This window comes from Passer domesticus, chromosome 5, assembly GCF_036417665.1.
Source record: "Passer domesticus isolate bPasDom1 chromosome 5, bPasDom1.hap1, whole genome shotgun sequence".
Taxonomy (NCBI): domain Eukaryota; kingdom Metazoa; phylum Chordata; class Aves; order Passeriformes; family Passeridae; genus Passer; species Passer domesticus.
The window spans coordinates 55101844-55129040 of NC_087478.1; the positions used below are offsets into that span (position 1 = coordinate 55101844).

At 39.0% G+C, this 27197-nt stretch overlaps 1 protein-coding gene across 5 annotated transcripts in view; it reads left to right on the plus strand.

Moving 5' to 3' along the window:
- Window positions 1–27197, plus strand: part of SCUBE1 (signal peptide, CUB domain and EGF like domain containing 1) — a 230160-nt gene that overhangs the window by 88362 nt on the left and 114601 nt on the right. The gene's annotated exons all lie outside the window — the stretch shown is intronic.

Here is a 27197-nt window from a genome sequence, read left to right on the forward strand (position 1 = left end):
CACAGCATCTCAGAAATATAGATGTGTTTCTGGCACTGTGTGTCTGCCAGTTGTAATGGAGTTGTAATGACAAGCAGTGATTTTGACTTTCAGAATCATGAAAATATGGAAAATATATATAACTCTGGAATATATATAACTATGGACAGGTCCACTTTTTAGCATGATTATTAAGTTTTAAGTATTTTGATTTTGACAAGAATATGCAATTAAGCTACATGAACCAGTGCATGCTTGAGGTTGTTATCTATAGGTTTTTAGTCAGTTTTTTAGTCATTCTTTAAACCTAAATTGTCCAGATTTCTGTCCACCATAAAGTAGTCCTGACTCAGAGATATCCAACAGAGCAAGGAATAGTAGCTGGAGGTTTAATGAAAAGCACTTGCAGAGTACTGCGCTACAATCATTATTTCAATTTGCACATTATAAAAATTCCCAGCTGTAATAAAACAACAATCTAATTATCTGAGATGGAAACTAGTGAAATAAATTAAAAATTATACTCTAAAGGCAATAGTTTATTCTAAGGAATAGTTTCATGGCAGGAAAAGTGTGTGTTTTTATGGCAATGAGAATTACTAGTTTGTCGGAAAGAGCAGGGGAGTGGATTTCAACACGGACTGCTGTGGGCATATAATAAATATACATGGAAAAAATATTTGTGTTAACTTGCTTACAAAGAAAATATCATATAAGACATGAATGTTTAATTTGAAGCAATATCTTTAAATTGTTTTCAATCTGAAAAAAACCCAAGCAAAGTACCAAATAGACAAGTGGGAATTGCAGTGTGTTTTATGAGCAAATGGTTTGCATCTTTTCAAAAGTAAAGTGTCGTTTTAGAATAACAGCAAACATTACACTGCAGTGTCATAATCCCCTATCAGAAATACATCAGGTGGGTATGCTGGAGGAAGGAACTGAGATGAAATTATCTCTTTCACTTCCCAGAGATGCCTGAACAGCAAACAGTAAACATGCATGATGAGAAAGCAAATGGCTTTTTTAATATCTGTGTTTACTTGCTTTTGTAGCTCTCACTGGTAAGCACTGCTACAGAAGCTGTTGAAACGCAAAAATACACATCAATGTATTTATTCACAATGGTGCCAGAGCTATATTGTGACTGTACCTCTGTTGGTAAACAGGGCTGGAGTGGACAAAGGCACCCCACACAGCCAGCACTGCAATCCAAACATGAAGGCACTGACTTGCTAAAGCCCTTTAGCCAGTTTGTTGGCTTTGTGCATAATAAGATGCATTCATTGCAGGGTGGGTGCATTTCTATCTTTCTAAAATGCATGTGCAGTCACAGAATGTGGTGTCCTCAACATTACTTAAAGTCTCTCCAAAGACTCAGCTAGTCTCAAACCATCAGCCACAAGGCTCTTAACACAGTTTGCTGCCACCTTTCCCCTCCTGTTTTCAAATGCCTTGGGAAAAAAAGGCAGAAGCTTTGCAAGATGCTTAGGAGATGACTGGAGTGTGTTCTGAAGGGAGGGAGCAGCACCAAGTCTAAGGATGCCTTGTCTGCAGACACAGCTGAGCCATCTCAGGCACCAGCAGAGCTGGTACTGATCACATGCTTGGAGCTCACCAGCACATTCAAGTCATGGGGTGGTATCAAAGTTTAAAAGGGCTTTGGGTATTAAGAGTTAAGCAGAGGAAGGAATACATGCCTTTTTGCACTTAGCAGGCAAAAGAATGGCATCTTCCAATAAGAGAGATCCTCCTTAAAATTGTAGGCTGCTCTGTGAATTTTCCAAAGATGCACTGTGCTTGTCCCAGTGTTTTTGGGGTGTTTTGTGTCGCCGTGCTCCTACCCACAAGTGTAGTTAAAAGCCATATTGGAGTTCATGATGAGGGCTTAAGTTCTTGTTTCTCAAATGACACGTTGGCTTGCCATCCAGAAGTGTTATTATCTCTTCTAGACAAAAAGGATTAATGATCCACAGAGAAATAATAATTTTATACTAGTGGGAGGCCAGGCTGACGTTAAAATCAGATCAAACCCTGGTGTCCAAGCATTTGCATTGTTTCACTGTCTTCATTACAGGGCTACTGATTTCTTACGTTTAGTCCCAGTATCTTTTGGGAGGATGCTATGCCCAGTACAATTTACTTCATTCGTTTTTGCATAAAACTTGATTTCGCTTTGCTGAGTCAGATTTCAGCGCTAGTTTATTCACAATAATGATGGCAAGAACAGGGTGAGAGAACAGTAGGGAGAATAGATTGTAGAAGTTATGGAGAACTTAACAGTTGTTTATCTTTGTATATCTTAATTGCATGAGGGAGTATGAACACTGGGAATCATACCAGAGACAAGGTTGTGTGTGTTTCCTCATTACTTAAAGAGAAACCTGAATAAAACAGCTGTTACTCTATCTCCAGCTCCAGAGGGAGCATGTGTTTAATAAATGTGGAGATCATTATCGTACACTAGCTGTGACTAGTCAGGTTAGTGGGTTACAGCATGTTTTAACTGAATTTGATGATAATTCAACAAAGCCTTGGGGCAGATCCTTAAAGTCCTAATTTAGGAAAGCTGGTGAAAACTAAATTTGGCTTAAAAAGTATTAAAATAGACTTGTGCCTCTAGGTGTACGGACAAAATAGAGAGAGAGTGTCTGTATCTCCACTGAAGCTCAGAGTGAACACAGCGAAGGGTTGGGTACATCCCATTTGCATTGCAACTTACATAAGGTGTTGTGGGCAAGAGCCCTGGCTTGAAACTGCCTCACCTACCCAAATTCCCAGCTGAGTCCCTCCCCCAGGGGCAAGTCTTCTAAAGCACAAAGGGTTTTTGCCTACAAGCAACAGACTTCAGGAGCTCTGCAGCTAGGAATACTTCAGCCCCTATAGATTTCATCCCCTGGATGTCTATGTCTAATGTCTGTTCATCATTCACTGCCAGTGGTTTTATATAGCAAGTACCAAGTAGGCTGAAAAGACAGGTGAATTATGAGTGGCAATTACATGCGGAGATGAGGTGGAGAAGTACCAGGCTACAGAAGGCTGAAATCATGGTGGTCTCATCAAGTGGTGAAAAAGCTTTTTACACAGTTGTCACTGTCACTTTCAAGTCTGTTAAAACACCACTTAGCAAAGAAATGCTTTTTCACCTCCCCTTATCCCATTAGCCTTAGCAGAGTTAGGGATTTTGACACAAAATCAAGCTACCACAACTTAGCAAGATTCTCAAAACCACCTTGTCTCTTTCTGTACTAAAAGTGTAGGTTTAGACCTGTAGGAAAAGGAAATGTGCCTTGCACATTGTCTTGCACTTGCTAAGCAGGCCTATGGAATGGTTTATCATACTTTTGCTGATGCACAGAAACTTGTTAAACTTGATTATGTGATAAACCCTTGTTAATTTTGCAGTAGTAGCATAGGAGTCTATTGGTCATCAAACTACTGAGTTTCTTCTTCTGAGGATTACAAAGCCATCTTTGTTCAATTTTTTTCCTTCCTATTTTCCATGATTTATTTTTATTCTTCATGTTTTTTCTTAGTCCAATGCAATTTTGTAGTGGTAGAAGAATATGTTAGGACTCCCTGGGAGGAAGCACTGTGCCCAGTCACTGAAGGAGGTGTTAAAGTTAGGATTCATTATTTCCATCTCTGGTGCTAATCCCTTGTGGGACTCTGGGCAAGAGGGTTATTGTGACTCAGAATTTCTGCAAAGCACTTTAGAGGACAGGTGTTTTTTCTACAGAAAGTACAATAATATCTTCACATTTAAATTCATGTGGAAGGGTGACTTTAAATAATTGCCAGCTCTGTTCCAGACTTTACGAAGTACGAGTTTCTCATCCCAGCTATGAAAGCTCTTCCATGATGATGTAACCAGTTAAATTACTCTGCCTGAACATGCTTCACCATGGCTACCCTGAGTGCAGGCTTCCCATTCACAGAATGGGAATCTTATTTGTCTTTTTTCAGTTGGAATCCTAATATGATTGTAAAGGAATGTATGTAAAGAAAATTTTATAATGGAAATCAGTTCATAGATAAAATAATAAGAAAGCATTTCAAGCAGCAGCAGTTTTATCTGGACAAACTTAGTGTGGTTTTGGAAGCCTTTTCCTAAAACTGCACACATTATGACCTAAGTGTAATAGAAACTTGTCTCTTTACATGTTCCCGTGATACATTTAGAATAAAACATTAAATTTATTAACTTTCACAGAATATAGGAGATATAGAAAAGCTATTCTAAATCTCACTGTGCCCTGTTAGAAATGTATAACTTTTTTAAACTGTGTATAACCCACGAAAATTGCTGTGCTTTCATTTCCAGGATTCTTATTTTCTCCAGCAGCCTGTGTGAAGGGTACCTTGCCTTGCATTTTCTTTCTCAATTCCTCTGGAATAGAAAGAGGTTTCAGTTTGTCTGGAAGGAACATGCAGCAGGTGAAAATACCTAGTATGAGTAAAAAGTAATTTCTGTTAGACCTGATCTCCCTCCTTTCATATACAAATGACTTATTATGATTAGGACTAGTAAAATGAAACTGGTGTAAAACCATTTTAATTGTAACCTGACTTAGGTTCAGCTGTAAGGGAAAGCAGTAATCATAATAGAATCACAAAATCAGTTTTTGGTGAAAGTTTACGGCTAGATGTGATAGTAAGTAGTCTCACAGGATCCTAGAACAGCCCAGGTTGGAAAGGACCTCGAGCCTTCTGTGAAAAAGGGAGCCTGGATGAAAATAGTGCCCTGCCTGGTCACATCTTGAAAACCACCATCAGCAGTGATGGTGACTCCACTATGTCCCTGGGGAGGTTGTTTCACTGAATGGTCATTCTCATTGTAAAAATTGTATTTCTTAGGTCATAAGATCAATAAAACTTTGGTCAGTGCAACTTGCAATCATTGCTCTTTATCTTTTCTCCTTGTGGCGCCTTGCAAAAAGAGAGCCTCTATCGTCTTTGTAGCTGCCCTCTAAGCACTATCCAAATAAAACTAAGTCTGTCCAAATAAAACTGCAAAAGCAGAGTTTTAAGTATCAAAATTCTCAGTACTATTTTGTTGATTTTTTTCCCCCTGAGCTTTTCACTTTAAGACCTTCAGTAAATGTCAGCTTAAATGCTTCCGATGTCATAGAATTGGAGACAAAGGCATTCTACTTTTGGCTTACAAAAATTTTAAATACATCTGAAACCTGAGGCTGCAATCTTCCCTTTATATGTAAGAAAATTGAGGTGTAAATATTATAGTATTGTCAAAGACTGTCTGGACTGCAGGAAAGATCCCATCCATAAGAGCAGCTGCAGTTCTATTGTTCAGAGCAGTCCAGACAGAAACAAGAATGTGAGAAAATGTTATGAGACATGAAATCAAGATAGATTTTCAGTATATTCCAAGTTGCAGAGTTAAATACAGCCAAGTCAAGTTGATTTCAGTCCTCTGTTAAGTTCCTAGGGACGAATTCAGATTTGTATCATACTTTCACTCAGCAAAATGGGACCAAGTCTCTGCACATTCTACTTTGGTTTTTTAGCTCACTTGCCTTCCAAAAGAAAAATCGTGTGTTTCAAAATTTTTTGGGACTTGGAATTAGTTTTAATTCAGAAAGAAAACCAAATTTTGTTGAGTAATTAATATCTTTTGTTGCTTTGCTTCAGTTGAGATTGAATGCACTAGAAAAGCAGCAGTTATGAGGATACAATAGTGGTGAGTTAATTGAAACTCAAAGGAAAAGCCTCCCAACATTCAGGAACAAGAGCAGATGTCCAGATTTTGCCAAAATCTGGGATTGAATTCCAAGAGTGTTGTGCAGAAGCAGGTACCAGATAAGCATATTGATCAGAACAGGCATAAATATTTTAAAAAGAAAACAGCAAACAAAACAACGCTAAAAAAATCATAGCCAAGATGAGTTAGGAAACATCAGCTGGTAGGTAATCTAGAAGTCATATGGATATAGTGCTTGAACAGTAAATGTACAGTTGAATATGACTAAAACTAGGACATGCAGATAATTTCTCAATGAGCAAGAATCTAAAATAGTTTAATGGTGCAGTCATAGTTTCTGCATGGCTCCGTTGCCAGTGCCTTTTGGTGTGGAAAGGATGAAAACTAAAGGGGGAAAGTTAAGCTGGAGGTGCTCTTGGAAAGAGCAGCTGTTTGAAACGGCCTGCAGCAGCATGACAACCACTCAGCTTGCCAGGGGCAGCACTGGATTTGTAAGTCAGATCAGAAATCTCTCCGCACTTTTCTGTGTGACAGAAAGTGCAGCAAGCAGGCAGGAGCTCAGCAGCTAAGTGACTGGCAGTGCTGACAGGATGGGAAAACTACATGCATGAATGGGAAAACACACTGGAAAGCAGGACCTTAAGAAAAAAATTAAAAAGAGAAAATAGGCAAAAGAGGCTTTCACAGTCAATCATTCAATAGCATTGGAAGTGAACCAATGTTCTGTTCATACTGTCTACTTTGGATATAGCAAGATTATACTAAATAAAATAACTGACATGTTTTCTAAAGGCCTCTAGCATCCAGCTCACTGAAACATCAGGTGAGAAAGATCTGGAAAGAATATCAAGCCAGAGCGTACTGGAAAAAATCTTGCATTCACACATAGCACAACAAATGGACTCTGTTTCAAGTATACCATATGTTGTGTTTGTCATGTGTCTTTCTCTGAATGCAGGGCCTGCTCTAAATACTATGTAAAGATGCTTTCATACCTGCTGTTGTCACTATGTGGCCTGTGTTTTTCACTGTGTAGAGAAATCAGTCACGGACCATGTTGCAGGCACTGTTCCTCTTTTCTGCTATCCATGACAAATCTCAGATGTGATCCAGCAGTAGCTCTAGAGACTGATACTGCCATGTGTTTCTGGTTATAAACCAGGAGAAATTAAAGAGATGAATAGCAAATACCTGTTCATAAAAACTGTTAGCTTCCTGTATGTGGCATGCATTTCATCAGTTCTATTAATTATTCACTTCCATGTAGTTATGTTTCAGGTTGCTCTGAGCTATTCTGAATTAATTTAGGAGTTAATTGAAATAAGAAGGGAAATGCATATATTTAATAGTCATGTATATTTCAAGCCTAAGAATACTTGCCTGCTTTGTTAAATATTATACCTTAGAAGTCACTGTGAATGCTTTCATAGCAGAAACTTTGTGGGAACACCATGAGATGTTTTTAAGAGGGAACAAAAAGAAGAAGGGAGTGAGACCAAGGTATGTCAGGCAAACAGAAAATAAGAGGAGGAGGAAGAGAAATAGCCGGCCAAGTGGGAATGAGGTGAAGAGGAGGAGAATAGAAAGAAAATGAAGAGTGAGAAACAATGTAAGGTGAAATTCCATACTTCTTTTCTCTCCTTAATTCCCTGTCCCACCTGTAACATTTCTGTCCAATATCTTCTCCCTCAGAGTTTTCATTTAGGTAACTTCTCTCTTGTATAAGCCACAGTATAGTCACAGGACAGTCATGGTAGCAGTGTCTTTGGAATCCTTTTTTTTCTCAGTGGAATGGATCATGTGCTGAGATTGCAAAGTCAACCTGCAATCATGAGCAAGTCAGGATGATTTCCCTGCTTTGCGGCTCCCAGGATTCCAGGAATGCAGAAACAGAGGTGTTAAGTGTAACAGGGGGAGGAGAGCATCTGAACTATGTTCGTTATTGATAAAAACATTGAGCTTGTGCAGCAAATCAATTAACCTAGGGTTTGTGCACGATGCATGGTATGACTAATTATTTTCCAAAGGCCATGCCTGATTTATCAGGGCTGAGAAGCTGCAAGTAATCTTTCTTCTCTTATTCCATCTATAGCATTCACCTTGGAGTAAAAGCCACTGCACTTTTGGCCCCCTTTGATATGGAGTCCCTTCTTTAAAAGTTCTCTGTGTTTATAGCTCGCTAAATCACTGCACGTCCCATGTAAGCCCATGTTATCCATTTCGGTGCTGCAAGCATTGTGTTACACTGGTGATTTTACCAGAGCTGGCAGATTTTCTGCCTCCACTTTACATGGGCCGAGGATGGTAAAATAGCTGCTATCTTCAATCCATATCAAACTGCCAAGTGCTAGAAAGGCCAAAGCTAAGAGCCCTCTTGCTAAAACATTAATTTTTAACAGAAATCCACATAATCAGTGTTGGTATTTCAGTATTTAGCGTGATGAGAATTGGTTATTTAAACTGACATTTCTTTGTAAGGCTACAATGTAGGATTGTGCCCCCTAATGACTGCGTGGCAAAACTAGCCTTTGTTCCCCAAAAAAGGAAAGAAGCCCAGAAGTTTCTCTCAATGATTAGGTGAAAAGCCACCTCATAGGACCTCAGGGACTTCACCAAAAACTTGAGGACATCTATTAGGATAGAAGCCAAAAAGTCCCACCTGGCCCATCAGGTAGAAAAGAAGAGAACAAAAGAGCTAAAGTGATTTTGTGAGGTGTTTTTACCAGGAGCAGACCTCTGCACCTGGCTCGAGTTTTTTTGTTTGTTATTTTGCCTTTTATTAAACCTTTTTTTTTGTTTTTAACACTGCAGCAGAAGTCATCCTGCTTATTTTATGTCCCCAAAGTAATAGCTAAGCTATCCTTGGATGTATTATATTTCTTTTGAGGGCTTATGAGACCTGGCCCAAGAAAAAGAAACATAATACTACAAATGCCAAGTTGGGGAAGCTGGAATGTGAATGTTCTTATGCTGTGTATTTCTTCTCCTTCTGCTTCTTCAGAAGTGAACTCCTAGTTACTTGCTTTTCTAATCACTAATTGGCTTCAGGATGTCGCAGGAGTTTATAAAAGCTACCTCCACTCTGAAAGAGGAGCTATTACACCGTGTGCTGTAACTTATAGATGTGAGGGACAGAAGAGTTAAATAATTTGCCTAGAGTTACACAGGAGGCTGTAGAAATCACAGAACTTTCCAGAAAACCTGTGAAGGGATCATTTGTCAGTACATGCAGTTTAACTGATACTGTATTGATTTCACCAAATCTCTTTTGTTAAGCTGAGTATCTGCTTTTATGTATGCTCCTACTATGAACAGAATGCAGATACTCTGAACCCCATTCTGTTAGTCTGTTATTTAATGCCCTTCTTTCATCCCTGGTGCACTTTAACATCAGTGATTGATGAATTATGTGTACATGTTTGGAGGTCAAAGTGTAGCACAGGGAGCCTGGTAGATAACAGTGGATATCACAAATCCTGTTCTCTCCAGCCTTTCCTTCCCACATTTTTCTCCTCTTTGTTCTCTATTGCCTCTGTGTTGTAAATTTAATAATTTCTGATGGTGCCAGGCAGTTTGACTTCTCACTGAAATTCAGCATGCCTGCTGACTCTCTTCACTGTGCCTTTGTACTGGGAAGGCAGCAAAATTGATATTGGAAATAGATAGGTTCTGAGAAGCGAGGAGGAATACAACCACATGAACAAGCCAACAAAATGTTGTCAGCATTATTTTTGAAAGAAGTGTACTCTCACACTGAGCCAGATTTTGTTCTCTGAAGTAGTTGATTTTTCTATGGTGGTGGTATTGTTGTTGTTGTTGTTGTTGTTATTATTATTATTATTATTATTATTATTATTATTATTATTATTACTACTACTACTATTTACAAATTAAAACCCCAAACTTCAAACCTCTGAAACATTTAGGCATGGGGATATTGTCCTTGGCACTGTGTGGAAGTGGTGTTTAGGCAGCCTCATCTGCCTCTGTGGGTGGCTGTTGTATGACACTGAGAATCCATTAAGCCTGTATCAGGCAGAGAAGCTGATGCAAGGAGCAGCTCAAACATAGAGCCTGATTTGCTGGGGGCAGGAGGGTGCTCCTGGTCTCTGAATCCAGTTTCCTTTCACATGTGAAATATTTTAGTGTTGGGGGAGCTTTGCAGGAAAAAAATTAGCAAAACAAACCCAAAGGGTCCTGCCAGCTTTGCTAAAGGGCACATTCAGGCACTGCTGGAGGTGAAACTGGCCTGCCTGGGCAGCAGCTGTTTGTCTGCTTGCTCTTCTTCAGGACTGGTATTATGCTCCTCACCTTTCCAGACAAAATGCTTTCTGAGCTCCCTCTGAGCTTCCCAGGAAAAGCTATCGGTTGGACTAAGTGCTTACTTAATGGTTATTTAATTGTTCTGCAGTAATTTAGGTCTGAAAAACGTATCATAAAAAATACAAATAAACCTGTAATGAGCTCTTTTAAATCAAGATTTGTAGTTTCCTGGGCTAATCTATGTCTCATACTGGAGTCCTGAGTAGTACATTTCCCTGGAGATTTATTTTGAAAATGCTACATATGTAGACCTAAACAGGACTTTTGAGTATTTGGCATTAGTTCAAAATATTGTGTGCTGTTCAATCTTCCTAGAATTCCCAGAAGGAGATAGTGAGCTGTCATTGCTGTGCTGTCTCTCAGAGAAGCTGACCACATTGGCCCAATGAACACTGAATTAATCTGGAGGATTGACTATCAGGATCTCACCAAAATGCTCCATAAAACAGTCTCACAGCAAAGTAAAATGCCGGAAAAACAATAAAATCAAAGAACAGCAGTTGTAATACTCAGTAATTAGAGTCTTTAAAAGGATCTTAAGGATCCTCCCTGGTGGGAGCAGAAGAGCTCTTTTGTGGGTTTTATGTTGTTTTTGTTGTTTTTGTGCTAAAGGGATATTAGGTGACTAAAGGAATTTTCCTGTTGTCCAGACTGTGGATTTGTTGTTTAACCCAGCTCTAGTGTATATGTAGTAGTGCTTCTGAATGTCCATCAAATTCACTTCTTCCTCTTAGCTATCAAGTGCCTAAACCCAAAATGTAAATAAATATACCTCCATCTTACTTATATGTCATTTGGTTAAATATTTTTGGAGTTGTTTTGTTTCTTCATTTCCTCCAAAACACCTGCAAAGGCCTTGTTTTCTCTTAGTGTCTTTTATGACTCATTTCATGGAGATACTTCTGTGCTGACCTATACGAAGTTGAGCTGTCTCAAAAACAACTTTGTGATCATAAGTGTGGCTGTGTTGAAGGACATCTCATTTTTCCTTTTTGACATTTATTGTCTCTTTGGACTTCCATGAGTCCTATTTACAGGCAGAACCAGGATTTCCTTGCTTGCCAATATGGCATGATGTCAGGAAAAGCACTGCTATTTTTTCTGCTTACCTTGACCACCAATAAATACCATCCAAATTAAAATCCATGTTCAGTGTTTAGCTGATGCATTTCATCAACAAATACAGCTGCTTATCAAGAAGAATTCTATTTTTTTGTGTTCACACAAGCACAGCAATATTGACTGCACTCTGTATAGTCTTCTGCTGACCTCTGGCAAACAGCCTTTAGATTCCTAAGGATTTTCTTCATCTTTCTTTACTTAAATCATTAAAGCCAGGGATTGCTACAAACCAAATATGCTGCTAGCACATCTCATGCTTATTTCCACGTGCAGCTCTGCAAATGCATCTCCATCTTCACTCATTTTATCTTTTCACCTCCTTGCTCTTTATAAGAAATGGAACACCAGTTGGTGTATACATGGGTGACTAGGATGAAATAATACAGCATTTCTAGCCTATGAAATCTGTGGAGGCCAAAGACTGCTCTAGTCAGTTCTGTAGTGTTCTCTCTGAAGTGGAGATGAGATCCAAGCCTGATGGAAATGGTTCTGAAGCTCACAGAGTCCCAGCAGTTTCAGTAGGATTTGATTTGGCATCATGAGACTATGAACATCTGCCAACAGCAGAGATTGAATCAGAAGGTGAAGCAAATCATCATTATTTCTTTGGGTTGCACCATTGCTCAGGTAAAGAAAGTCAGGAATAATTGTGCTATAATTCATTTCCTACAGAAGAAATTAGCAAATCATTCACCAAACTCTAGGAGAGAAGTGACTCCAGGTTCTATGCAGAGCTGCGAGAAAGAAAGTAAAAAGCAAGAAAGAAACCAAGAGGTACTAAGTAGATTAAAGGCAATTCAGTCCTGAAGAATATACTTGCAGAGCAATTACACAGCCTACAACTCCCAAATGTTACTAATGATTGTTAAGGTAATAAGAGCAGAGCTATAAACAGGTGATGCTCTTCACTTTGGCACAGAAGAGAGCATGCTAGTGTTAGGGTAAAGAAACTATACTGTGATGCTAAATTAGCCTCAATGCACATAGAAAAAGCACATATGACAATGCACATATGACAGCAGCTGTGTGGTTTGTGTACACAGTGGATTTTTCTCACCCTGAATGTGCCAGCAGAGCATATAGAGTTCTGAGAGAAGCAGGTTCTTCCACTTCCACACCACTATTGCCCTGTAAACATTTCATTCATCTCTGAAGTACAACTTGCAGATTAGACTTCCACTCATTGTGTTCTTGATAGCATTTGGTCTTAAATGGCTAATAACATAGGACTGCTATTTCAGGTGCCTCCACATGAAATCTGATGCTGAGTGCCCCAGAAAAAAATTAACCATTTGTGACAGGAATGGGATCAAATCTGCTGCTTTGAGGAGGATGTATTTGCCTACAAATGCCCACTGTGTGTCTGTGGTGCTGGTCGTAGCATTTGAACAGAGAAGCAAGAGGAATGTAAATACTAAGGACAGTAAAAGCAGAAATTATAACTGTGCTTTAAAATGGTCCTTTTGGTAATATTGTTGTTCAGGATTTTGTTCCCTGAGGTAACTGGAAATGTGTTTTGAGCACCTTAATGGCACCATCTGAGTAAATCCTCATTGCAGGTAACTTTTCTCAAATGGCAAAATATTCATCGTCCCATGCTACACCCATCCTTCCTGAGCAGCTCTCACTTCTCCCCTGACCTATACCCTGCAATATCTCCTTCCAGACTGTGAATCACTCATCTGTCTCCCTTGTGTCCTCACCAAATGTTATCATCACACGTGCTTGAACACTGACATTTGTTTACTAAACTCAGGGAAAACACAGCAACATATTTTGTTTGCACAGAATGACAAACTGTCTAACCATAAAAGCAAGCCCACTAAAAAGTTTGGAAGTTTTTTCATAAATAGCTAAATAGCCCTTTTGTATTTCAGCTAGAAAACAAGCTGGGTTTTTTGTTATTGTTGTTTTTTGTTGTTGTTGTTGGGGTTTTTTTTCTTTTTTTGGCCTAGAAAACAGTGTTATACCACCAATGTATGTATATCTAAAATTTATGTATACAAATACATATGCATTTCATAAATGTGTTTGTCTAAGCTATCCTTGAAAGCAGCTGCTGTGACCCCACTCCTTGCTTGCTATACCCAAGGGGGGCATCATTGATTTTCTTCTCTGAGTTTTGCAGGCTTTAATGAAAGCAAGGGAGGCTTGTGCCTACATTGCAATTTACTTTAATGTATGGGCAGTCTTTCAGACCTTTGTTGTTGGGACTATTCATGTACTTAAGTGTTTTGCTGGATTGAAGCCACAGAGCAGTTAGCAAATTAGTGCACATACCAGGGTAGGGCATTCTATTTCTTCTTCCCAGACAGTTTGCATTTCCAGTATTTGTATAGGATAGAGAGTGACAAGCAGACCATTTGCTTTATTTATTAAATTGAATGTCAAAAAATGGGATGTCTTCTCTGTAGTTAGTATTTCTGCATCGCTTTCTGAAAGATGGTGTTCCCCTTTTATTCCTATCCAAACTCCATTACCTACAGCAAACGTCTTTTTACAGCCATACTTTTATCTTCTGTGAAAGTAGAATTGTATGCATGATTTTTTCTCCTGGTATGTTTAGACAGTGTTAGAAACAAAATTTAGCTGCCCAGTGATAACAACATAGGTATTCATTGCAGGCTGACAGAAGCTTCTCTGAAAGTATTTGCCTAATTCTGTGATTCCATCTTGGAGTATGGGAGAGTAGTTGTACATCTCCTTTGGAATGAAATTCTGACAGTAGCATTTGAATTGGAAAAACACATGTTTCTACACAGGTTATTAGGCAACAGATGTGTTCTCACTTCATTAAATTATTTGTGAACTTCTATATAGATACTTCTTTAGAAGCAAATTGACCAGGTGAGCTGAGGACCTCCACTCTCCCACTGGTACTGCCTTTTGTGGCATGTGCTCTCAGTCACTAGCTTATTTATTCCACAGCTCTGTAGTATCCTGCTTTCCACTTCTGATTAATATTGAGTGGCTTTCTCAGAGCAGGGTCATACCCCAGTAGAGCCACAAGCACCAGAATTTCACCTTGCAGAAAGCAGGGCTGCTGACGGCATGTTAGTTTGCATGTTCCTGGCATTCTAGGCCTTTTTCTGTCCTGCTTATAATGCTATCACCATGCTTGGTTGCATTAACTTTTAATTCCTGTGTGGACTAGGCCAGAAGTTTCTTTAAGACATGGCTATGCATTGTCTTCTCATGGTGCAACTTCTGAGGTAGTTATCTATTTTTTTTAATAGAGCACCTTTCATCCTGAAATATCCCAGGGTGCTTTAGTGGTGTGATCCTGGGAAACGCCATTACCCCATTTCCTCTGGACAGAGATGCTTGAATTTATGGGCAGTACGGGATGTACATACAGCACAGACTGGGTTTTACTGGAAACAAACTGTGATGCTCCCAGTAGAGATGAACACTACAATCAAGTGAAGGGAATGAGGAGCTAGGGTCTGTTTTCCCTTCACCACTTCCCTGAAAAACACTGGAACTCATCAATTAAGAAGGTATAGAAACAGGTGGAGGCACAAGCCTCCAAAAACAAAACAAGGCTTGTTGTTGTAGAGAGTGGAAATGCTAATGTGCAGGCAGGGTCAGAGTCAGGAGCAGGTGGACTCCTTGAAGAGCGAGAAGTTCTATGTAAGAGAGAAATAAGGAAAGAGGGGTTTGTAGAGAAAGAGAAACTACTCTGTAGGTAAGGAGAAGAAAACTGCAGTGGTAACTTGCAAGGGATATTATGACAGAACAGATCTGGCAATGCAGTAAGTGTTGGCCAACATGACATTAATTTGGGAGCTGGAAACAGTGATCCTGATTGTTCCTGTTCAACTAGAGATAAGTTATGGTTCTGTGACTAGGAAAATTATGAAGAAAACCCAACCAAAAGAGCACCACCTCAGGAAGATATAACTAGACTGGATCAGAGAATGACAGAAGAGAATGGGATGAGTGATGTTAAAGAAATAGGCGGGGGCAAGGAAAAATTCCACATCCTTGCTTGGAAGTCTCCCTTGCATTTTCTTCCCTTTCCCTACATAAGAAGAGGCCAGAAGTTCCACTACCTCTGTGGGTAGACCGTGTTAGCATGGGTCAGCATGTCCTTTTCTTCTGGCTCCAGGGGCCCTGAACAGAAGCTCCACTGAGATGAGGCAATGAAGAGACAGATTCTGGGCAGTGTACATACTTGAGCAGTTGGGCAAGGGACCCTCCATGGTACTAGAGGATACTTTAAAGAAAGCATATGCAATTTTCTTTTTCCAGGGACCCACAAGATGCATCAGATTACTTTGATGAGCTTTCCTACACTCACTGGGATATAGAAGGGAGTAGCCTCTACCCTGGAAAGTTAGCATAAATCTCTTGGAAGAAGGATGAGTAGTTAATTTTTTTTCTTTTAAGTTGCTGTAAATAGCCTCAGTAAATAGTAATTAGTGGTAAATGTGTTGTATTGTATGTAGTACAGTGCTCTGGGTTGGTTTAACTACTGAAAAGTAAAGTGGGAAGTGTGAAAGAAAACATATCTGGGCACAGTAAAATCTATCTGTGCTTATAGAAAGTGTATTGTCATATGCTGATTCATAAAAGTGTAAATCCTTTCACACACCAACCTTATTCTGAGAATCCTGGAGCTTTCTGAAGATGTGTTGATATTAAGCATGTAAGGAATAGGTGGTAGAGGGGAATTATTATCTGACACAGTGTAAGCACCATGCAATATTTATACAATCATTAAACTCTCTGCATTGGATGGGTGATTTGCTAAGGTAATTTTTGCTCCTCGTGTTCTCAGCTGGCCCCAGTTGTCAGTACCATTATGACCAACGGGTCTCAGGCTAACACAACTGGTGCCTTTCAGTTTTGAGTCTCTGATTATAAGTAAATGGATTTATTCTGGGATGCTATGAGGGAAAAGGACTTGCTTCTGCTTTCCAACTCAATGGAAAACATAGTCATGCTGCCTTTAGCTGTTCCTGCCAGAATACAGTGACTGTGTGTAGCACCCTCCTGTGGTGTCTTGCAGCTTTTACTTTCTTTTTCCCCTCTGCTCCCTCTTTACCAAAATTAGTGTTCTCATACTCACTACTTGTAGCTAAGACTGAGGACAAAAAGGTCTACCATAATGAGCAATTCATGTGATGCTGTCAGCTTTCCTCATGGGTCTTATTGTTACGTTGGGATATTATCACAGCTTTTCCCCATTCTGCTTGAAATCAGGATTTTAAAAATATGTATTGCTTTAATCTCCAGGTTTCTGAATGTATTTAGTCTCATGTTAAGAAGGTAATTGAAAGAAGGAAAAATATTGTGAAAACATAGGTGTAGTATGAGCAAATGTCCTTTATCACATCTTTTAAAATTCCTCATTCTTATTTGCTGGTGGCATTCCTTTTCCTTCATCTCTGACCCCTTGTTAGAGCAAGAAAATGTTATGCAGGCTGAATTAAGTTTAAAGTCCTCATATGGAATCATTCACCTTAATGGTTCCATTTACTCCAAAAGCTGAACATTTCCAGGGTGCAGTGCAAGCAGCATTAGTCTGCTGTGATGCTATTCCATTCTATAGGATAGGACACATTCTACTGTATCTTCATCATCTTCATATCTAAACCCTGCAGTATCACTCTACATCATCAATAGAAGTTATTTCTATTCCAGTAGCTTGTTTGTACTCTCATGTTTTCCACCTGACACGTGTACAGGATCTCATCATTAATTTCCCCTTCTTCCATTCACCACGAGGAATGATGTGTCGCTACCACGAACCAACTTTACCTCAGAATTACACCTTCATAAAAAAGTGATTTTTAAAAGATTTTAGTTAAGTAATTCACAGTAAGGACTTTATAATTCCTTTGAAGATTATGAGAAACTGGGTGTAGAAGTTTTAAGTTCTGATGCTTTTAAGATAAGCATCAAAGAAATTTGATGACACTTCAGTAGCAAGGCAATGTAGAAAATTGGAGTGACATCTGATGTGCCTAATCTAGGTAAAGCACTGCTGTTTTTTGTAGAGTAACAGCAGCATTCTGAAGCACTAGAGGTTTGGAGCCTGGGTGTGTCACCCTGCTCTAATCCTACTGAAAGAGGATAACATCAAGAATTACTGCATCTAGGCTTAGTGGCCATTTTCCTTTTTAGGCACAGGATATATAAGATGCTGTGAACTCTGCTGTGTTAGGGTTTACTTTGCAAGGAATGCAAGAGGCTTCTTCAGCTGGGGATAGAACTGACCAATCAATATTTGACTGAAAGAGCCTGAAGAGTGTCTGCAAACTGGTCAGAATCCTGGTGCTGCTGGTGTCCATCAGCATCATTTGCTGTGGATCAGCATTAGTCCCACATTTTCATGATGATAGTTTTAAAGGCACAGCTGAAGTGCACCAATGATATAACAGACTGCTGCTTTTTAAGACTGTCATTCCTTCAGGAATGATTTTTTATTATTTTCTTTTTCCCCCCCTTTTTTTTAATGGATAAGGTCTGCTACCTCCATAGTAAAACAGACACCATTTTGTATGGGTTTGGAGAACAGCCATACCAAAACTAGGTTAAACTGATAGATTTTAAATTCTTATCTGTGAGAGAAGTGTTCCTCCTTTTGTATAATATTAAATTGCTGCTGTATGTCTCTGTAGAAACAAGAATGGTTAGATGGGTGATGGAAGATAGGTTGACAGAAAAGCACTAATTAAATACTGTTTTGCAAAGCCCTCATTGAAATTCATAGCTTGGTACCTATGGGGACTTGAAAGCAGAGAATACGGAAAGATTTCAATTAAAAAGGTGTTTGTATGGTTCTTTGTGAAGCCAGTCATTGCCTTTTTAATAAAAAGCATGTACGTATCTAATATGCTTTACAAATATCAAATATCTTGCCTTGAAACAATGAGTGTCTTAATAGGTCTCAGAGGAAGATACTTTGAAATAAAACAAAAATCCTGTAGAACTACAATTTTATTCAAAATACAGCTCTTCAGATTTTCTTAGCACAATAGCAGTCTCATGTAATTTCTACATTGACTGATTAGAAAACTTGAGAGGAAAAGTAAACATTCAAAATAGAGTGTTTTTTTAAATAATGAGTTCTTTGTGTTTCGCTACAGTGGTAGTTGCCATTTACAGATTTTTGATGTATTTAAACCATGATGATTGCTTTATTCTTGCAATACTTTTAGATTCTTTCCTAATTCCAGGGACTTCTGTTGCATGAATCCCTCATTGAATTGGTGTCTGAGCAACAAATAACAGAAATATAGCAACTTATGGCTACAAAAGATCCCCAAGGCCATCAGTTGAAGTCATTTCTCATCAAGGAGATACACAGTTCAGAAGGGTTCAGAGAACATGTATTCCAGATGCAACTAAATACCACAAGCCACAAAATGCTTGTCAGCAAAACAAACTCAAAACTTACAGTAGAACCACAAAAGCCTCAACTGTAATTTACCACAGTAAGAGAAAAGCAAAACTCCAGGCCATTGCCAGATCCCTAGATCCTTGAAGTCACGGGGAGCATAAATGGAATTCCCAGATAACCCTAGAGTTCTGTGTCCAGTTGCAAGAGACAGCAGATTCAGAAAGACTGCTTTCAAAGCAATCTTTAGTTGAGGCGTTGGGGTGTGGGTTGGACTGGATGACCTTGAAGGTTTCTTCCAACCTAGTCATTCCGCGAATTCTGCGAAACTGATTTCAAATAAGAATTTCTCTTGTTCCTGAATATCCTGGTCAGAATACAAGGAGAGTGTAGCAACAGACAGACATTGGCAGGTGCTTTGAACACCTGTTTTAAGAGCTGTAGAACCCACCTTGACTAAGCAGTGTTCTTCACCCTACATCTTCTTACCCAGTTGTGAGCTCCCTCTCACTCCTACAGATCCAGGCAAAGCTGAGGGTTTTCCACCACACCTCAGAGAATCCCTGGTGCAAGTGCAGATGGTGGAATTCAGAGTAAAGTGCCTGAGCAGAGGCCAACCAAGGCAATTTTGCAGAATCATTTGGATCTCGTTAGATCTCATGCAACACTCAAAACCATATCTTGAAGCCAAAAAGTTTTCACCCTATGGATCTCTACAGCATTGGCTTTAAATGCACAGGGTTTCTTGGCAGGAGCACAAATGGCAGCATGTTAAATCTGTGCCCTTTCAAGACAAAACTACTCATGAATTTAATCTTTTTTTGCCGTGTCTAGGTTTGTGAGGACATCTATGGTACCAATGGTACCAATAGTAACAGGTAATAACAATAAATATCACTCCATTATGTTCTTTTATAACTATGACTGCATTTTGTTTTAAAGTAACAGCTACTTGAAAAGCTCAGATGCTTAGGCTTGCATTTTTCAATTATGAGGTATTCTTAATTTTCTTTTTAACAAGTTCTGTGCATAGCTTGAATTAAAACTTATAGTCTCTTGATTTTTTTTTTTCACTTTTGGCCATTCATGCTTGATAATTATGGCTGTTTTACATGGATTTAAATGTAGTAAGAACATAGTCTGCCAGTAGCAAAGCTTGAGCATTTTACACTTTGTAAAAGCACATAGCTATCACTTAGGTGATGAATATTTTAGCAGAGGAGCTGGCTCTGAACAAGATGATGCTATTTTCTTTTTATACCACTGTGGTCTAAAAAAACTTGCATCACTGTGGTAATTGCAACATGGGTGGTGAAAATCTCTAATGCAGTGGATTTGTTTTGTGGATGGTACTGTGGTCAAAAAGTATATTTAGGTAGCACTGGTGAAGGGCTTGTGGAAAAGTAGTATTAATTTGTATTACAAGAGCTTTTAGGTCTGGGTCTATTGTGTCAACTGCTATACAGAGAGAGAGAGAGAGAGAGAGAGAGAGAGAGACTGAGAGGTTGAGACTCTCCATACATCCAGACAAAAGACGTGTATCCCTACTTTGCAGGCAAGGAAGCTGGTATTCAGTGGGATCCTAGAGAGAGAATGCTACCTCCTGATTTCTAGCCCACTAGACTCCCAGCCTTCACTAACTCTGTTAAACAAGATGCCACAGACAAACTGTTCATTAGTTGAAAAATCATATTTATATAACCTGAAATGATAAGCAAATTCGCTGAGAAATCAGAAAACTTTCTCAGAGAAACAGTAATTCGAGATGAATACATGCACATTTTTATTTTAAATGTTGGAGAAAAAAAGGTTAAAATATCTGCATATTTTAAAAATTTTGATTATCTTTAAATGAAATTGTTGATGCTTCATTTTTTTTTTACAAACTGCAAAAATATCCACTGAATCTATAAGAAACAAACCACAAAGCCATCCTCCCCTATGGATATGAGGGAAAGAGATTCTCTGGAGCTTTAACATTGGTGCTGAAGTCATTAATAGGAATGACTATGAACTCTAATGAAGCTGTGATTCAGAGCACTTGAGTTCTGCACATCTCCAGAAGGTCCCAGGAACACTCGTATTAGGTGCCTAAAGTTAATAGGAGTGATGCATAGTTTTGTCCCTGAATTTGATGTGAATTCTGTACTGCAACTTCATGTCAAGAGCTGGGAACATAAGCTTACTTCCACTTGAAAAAGAAAGCAGTGAAATCCTATTATAGGTCTACTAAGGCAGAAAGGAGCAGGACACATTTGTTTCAGTGGCAATTAAACCCCCACCAGCTAAATTGAAAAGAAATTTGCCTTTTAAAATATGAAATAAACCCCCATTGCACCCCAAATTTTATTTTAAATGGTAAAAATTGGTTTAAAGGTATGTTAAACACTTGCAAGTTAGCCTTTAGTAATTTGCTGGTATTTTCAAATACATGTGTCTGATCTTGCATTCTGTAAGGTCTGTCCAACCTTAATGATATAGAAAAGTGGTTTGTTATCAATCAGAAAACTGTTAGGTGAGAGTAGATGGGATTAATATATGCAAGTGTGTGAGTGCTACTTTATGTCTATGGAATTAGCAGCAGAAAAGCTAAAAAGAATAGCACTTAAGAAACATCTTATGTGCCTTATGAGTAAAATAATTTCTGCATTATCAAGGGAGAGTCTGGAAAGGTATAATCTGTTAATAATGGGGAAAAAAAACCCCAGAATATGTAGGCCATAGGGAACATGCCAGAGGGACTCTTCTTAGATAACAAGAGCAATGGTACTTGATCAGAGTACATGTGCCTGTCTTGCTGCAATAGCTGTCTCCAGTAATAGCCATAAGTACCTAGGGAAGAGGAAAAGCAGGGCAGGCACACGTGATACTTCCTTGCACTGCTTCCAGCTCAGGGGGATTTCCCAAGTCTGGTGTGGCTTGTCTGCTTTGTAGCCATTAGTGGATCCCTCTTACACACACTCTCCTTGTCTACCTTGAATGCATGCAGGCACTCTAAGAGGAGCCCTTTGGGCCTGCAGCCTCTTGTCTCAAGAACTGCCACATTCTGTTTGTCTCATCCTGGCTCCTGCTCCCTGCATTTGGTGGCCTCTTGTTCCCAGGGGGCGAGAGAAGAACTGTTGGTTTGTAAGCACTCTCATACATGCTTCCTTCACGATTCCATTGTCTGCACAGTCACCCCCCTCCATTCTAATCTTGCTGCATCCACTGGTCCAGCCTTGGCATGGGCAATCCATGGCTGGAACAGGTCAGCAAACCTGGGGGCCAGCAGGAGATGCAGATGTCTGTCAGGGAGCCGTGAGAAACAGTGGGAGTTTGCTTGCCTGAAGATTACGTGCTATCATGTGTGTGAAGATGTAGCGAAGGAAAAACACAAAATATGAGGCACAAGAGAGATATCTGGACATTTACAGCAGGGCTTGTTTAGTAAAAGCATCAAGTATGTTTCAAAGTAAGTAGTGATTGTAGCTGAAAAAAAATCTGTGCCTGTCTTTCCCGCTGTCTAAATAGACTAATTGACATAAAGTTCTGTTTCATGTAGGTGGGTTGCTACTAAGCCACTATTAAGATTAACTACTTATGTTGCACTTGGTAGGACAAAAAGTTTTTCTCCCTGAAGTAAAAGATGCAGTGATGGTTTCTGTCCAGTGACAGGGAACAAACACACCTACTGCTTTGGCCCTCTCTCTGTCTTTGCTGCTGGTAATTTTTCCTTCCAACATGCTGTGCTGCCTAACAATTGCATTTCTGGTGTTACAGTCTCGTTTGCAGTATAAGCACACCATTTTCTGCAATGTGCTCTACAGTTCTGTTGCTTTCCTGAGACATTAAGTTGGTACAGGTGTGTGGTGAGGCAAGAGGAAGCAGACTCAGTATCAAAGCTTCAGCTCTGTGCTGAGATGAGGTAGAAAAAACCAAGTAGCAGACTTGTCAACTCTGTCTGGATGTCTGAATAAGAGGGATAGAAATGTGTTGTTAAAAATGATGCACTGGAGCGTTGATAAATCCCTTTTTGAATTATAGAAATAAATTTCAATTACCCTTTTACAGTTTAGGTCCTGTAATGCAAACTTTTGGAAGCATACTTACTTTTACTCCATAAAGATAATTTGATGTGACTTCAGTATGGTTTGTTGGTCAAAGATAAGCAGAGCTGCCTTTCTATGAAATAAAATCATAGGATGAAAAGTGAATGGATCCATGTTTGGCATGTAGGAGAAGCTTGTGGTACAGAGTATTAGGGTCTCTGTTATGGCCCTAATCAGTTCTGAAGAAAGGAATTTCAGAAGTGAACTAAAAAATTCAAAATTAAAATTGTCATTTTTGTATTTTTTTAGGAATAACATCTCAACACTACATTTCTGAGCAAACAAAAACAGTTATGAGATTAATCCAACACTGCTGCTATCAATGCATGTTTATGTTGAATTTAGCAGAATTAAACATACAACCACTGAGGTATTTTTTTTAATTTTCTTGATTTTTTCTACACATGCTATTCTACTGAAGGGTGTTGATTTAGTTAGATGCAACAGATTGCAACGAGCTATTACATGATGAATTATGTATTTTTAAAGCAAATTATTTCACAAATGGTATAAAAATTCTTCTGCAAAAAACTCACATTTTGTACCGCTTGCATTATTTCCCCTGTTAGTCAGATTGTGAAACAAGGCTGTGCTTCCCAAATGTCAGTAGTGAAATGAATTTCTGACTCCAGGAGGAATGAGTCTCATGGAAGAACTGTGTTCTCAGCTGACATTCTGGAGCAGCAGGTGTGTTCCTAAGGCAGACAGCATGGGCATGATGTGAGGAAACTCTTCATCCTTAGCAGAGGAAAAGTCTGTTTTCTATCCATATCTAAGAAAGAATAAATGAAAATTTATGTGGGAGACTGATGCAGATGCACTTTGTCTAATGCAGGCATTTTGTCACAGTCTCTAGTATTACTGTACAGTTTTGTCAACAGTTTCAAATTAAAAAAAGTGCAGTGGGGCTTCACATTGGAGCCATTTGGATTTCTGGTTTCCAGCAATGACAGGTGTGCCTGCAGGTCTGGTTGGCCACAGTCTGGCATTAAATTGACTAATTTTCAGAAGGAGAGTGCTTAGTAACTTCTGAAAATTTTACTCCTTAAGCAGAACACAGAAGTTAGATCCTGGAATACTGACACATGCATTTCTGAGATCTGGCCTAAAAAAAAAGGGAGCTGTATCAGTCAATGGAAATACATCTCATTACTAATGAATACTGCATCAGATTCAAAATGCCTACAGCAAGTGAATTCCTATATCAAGAACAATTCGCTTCATTCCATAGAAAGGACAGGGAACATCTGTGTTTAGAAGAATAGGTCATGCAAGTATATAGAGGTCCAAACCATTTTCTAATGCTCTCTGACTTTCCCTCCTAATTTTTATTATGTAATGTTTAAGGGTATTAGGTTTGACTCTACTTGCTTTACTTTCCTTTGCAACCACCTTTCAATTACAAAAATAAGCTGAAATGGATAACAGCTCTGGCCTTTTGCTCCCAGCTTTCTATTTCTACTCCAGTGTGTTGTTTTAATGGAATGACTTAGGTGGTCTCAGTTCCCGCCTGCCTGTGGACTGCATTATAAAATCACTGTGTACAGATTCCATGGAAATTGGCAGCCCTTACTTGAAATAAATCCAGGGCTGAACAAGCATAAAAATTTAATTATTTATTGCTTCTGGAGAGGGTCTCTTTGGGTCAGGGTTGAAAGTATTGGCAGGCCAGTGTAGGGAAGCTTCAACTCCAGCTGCCTGCATTGAAATTAGGCTGTCGATAAATAGAGGACTACAGTTTTCAGAACTGCCAACTCCTTAATCTTCATTAGCACAAATATTTGCCCAGGGTTTTATGAATGTTGTGTTTTCAGTTTGCACTGTTATATTTCATTCCTAGAATGATCTCTTCAGGACAAAATATTAGGGGGTTATCTTTTTCTTTAGCAGACATGCAGCAGCACAAGCAAGGTGTACAAGATTTTGCAATTTTCCCAGAGAAGTTTCTGTAAATTTCTCAAAACATTTCCTCTTGTCTATGGGTGTTGGATTATATGGTAAAGAGGTAGCATGAATTTTTCCTTCATAAAATAATCAGGAGGCCCACAGGGGCTCATAACTTGACTTCAAAAAACTGCTTTCTTAAGCCACTCCTTATGGCAAACTAGGAATCCCTGGAGAGCTGGGTTAGTTTGTGGTCTTGGCAGGGTTTTCTTCTGGCTGCACCAGGTCTGGTGTAAGCACAGGTAGTCCTAGGAATAAAAAAACTCTGATTTTAATGAAAAGATTTATGTGATTGTAAAGGAAAAATTTCCCAGTGAGCTAGTTCTGTACATACCTAAATACCTAGACACATATGTACAGAAAAATTATGTCTATTTTTCTCTAATTATTCCACCACATTGACAATAGAGATGACTTGGAATAAAGCTCTCAGCACCATGTATGTTGCTGGCAGTTTCTAACTGGATGTACATAAATTAAAGAAAAAAATTACAAGTGAATATCACGTTAAGAGAAACAGCAAAGAAAAAAACCTCCTCCAAAACAACGTTTTGTGTTTGGACAACAGTTCTCCCTATTTACCGGCTGGGAATCCAGTGCAACATCAGGTGCAGGGAAGTGTGGATCTAATACATAGGTTAAGATGATCTGTTGCAAATATATTTTTGTGGATCTTTTCTAACTCTGACTTTCATCACTCCACAAGCAGAGTTTAACAATAGGCAAGGGGCAGTGGAGCTCTGGCAGTGTAAGGGCATCCCCTTGCTCCCAGGAACAGGACCTGGCTGGGATCGAATACCAAAGTTCTCTCCATCCTTTTTTGAAGCAAAATGTGGAGAGGGTTTAAAATGGTGAAAACTTAGTTATATTGACATTTCAACAAATTTTGATATTGTATTAAAGCCAAGGGTTTACCCAAGCTATGGAGTAGTTCACAATGGGATGTAGATATCTTATCTTATTATAGAAGTAGGGCAGTCGCAGCTGGGATCACCCAATGGCATAAGAAGCATGGGGGTTGTCAGAAGACTGGATTTTTTTCAGATTGACTTGATAGACATGGAAAACAAAAATGTTGGAAGGTAAATCTGAACCAAGAACAATTGTTCTGTGTTTGACTCAATGCACAGAGGGAAACATAGGTTGTAGTAAGCAGGGGAATAAAGGATGATAAAATCATTATCTCCAGTGTGGAGAAAAGAGGCATGATAATAATTGTTCTTCAGGTTATTGTATCTCAGTTTCTCCTCCACGCAGGTAACTTGATGTATTTCATTGCTTTTTTTTTTTTTTTTTGTAATAAGAGCACATTGCTAAGGTGACAAAAATACAGGTGACAAATGTCATCAACATGAATTTATCAGTAAAATTGCATAACAAATGGCTGAGAATTTTATCATAAAAATCCTCATAACTAATTTTCTAATGTTTAAAAAAAACATTTTGCCAAGCATAACATAGTTCATAGCTGCTGTGCTGTTAAATAGGTATCTTTGAATAAACAAGATCCAGAAATGCAAGACCCAATGTAACTTTCAAGCTTTAAACAAATCATCTTTAAAGTAGCCTTCCAATCTATGTTATTAAATTATTTTATGACACCAAGAGTTTCTGTAATTGGTGTTCTGGTGACATGATAATAAGTATGCCAGGTACCCAGGTGTGCAAAGTGGCTGGGCTGTGTTGGAAGAGTGCTCTCTGAATCTAGATTGCAGTTGTAACCCTAAGAGAACCTCAAAATGAATGTATATAATGAAGTCAAAAGAATGTGCTGTGCTTCTTAGTCCATATTTATCTCTTTTCAGAGAAGTTCAGCACTGAGCTGGTGGGAGAAAAAGGTCCAAACTTTAAAAAAAATGTTTGGAGACACCTAGTACAGTAAGTACTAGTAAGTGCTTCTAAGTTCATTCCCCTGAATGAACATGGAAAAAAATATCTCTGGCTGCATGACACCAAAACTCTTCTCCAAGAACCTTGAAGCTCAAATCTGTGGCTCAGGAGTTCATTTTTTTACAAACTTTTACAGCAGAGTCACCTCACACAATGATCAGTTCATAGTTCAGAAAGGGATATAAGGGAAGAAGGGAGGATTTCTGAGTATGTATTCCCCTTCTTTACATTTGCAGGCTAGGGTGCTATGTAAAGTTCTTTCTCACTCCACTTTATTTTATTTCCAAAGCAAATTCCAAAATACCATACAAATTATTTTAAAACTCTCCCCAACTGATTTTTCTATTTGAAGACTGCATAGCCTACACCTTAGATGCTGCATTTCAGACAGCCATTCCTGTCACTTTTAAATCCAGAGGCAGTGACTCAGTCATAACCCTTTTCTAGCCTTTCCATCCTTAGATGAAAAATCGGGATGTTACAAGCATGTCATACTGTGACATTGCCACAGACAAATTAAATTTCTTATATTTCAGTGGAATTCCCCCTTGTCCCATCACAGGGCACCACCAAGTCTGGCTCCATCTTCTGGCTCCATCCACTTCCCCTTTACTACCAGGTGTACACAATGGGGAGATCCCCCTGAGCTCTCTGTTCTTGAGGCTAAATGATCCCAGCTCTGTTAGCTTCTCCTCACAGGTCAAATGCTCCAACCCCTAAATCATATTTGTAACTCTTCACTGGATTCTGTGTTGAGCACTAGGTGTATAAACAAAAAATA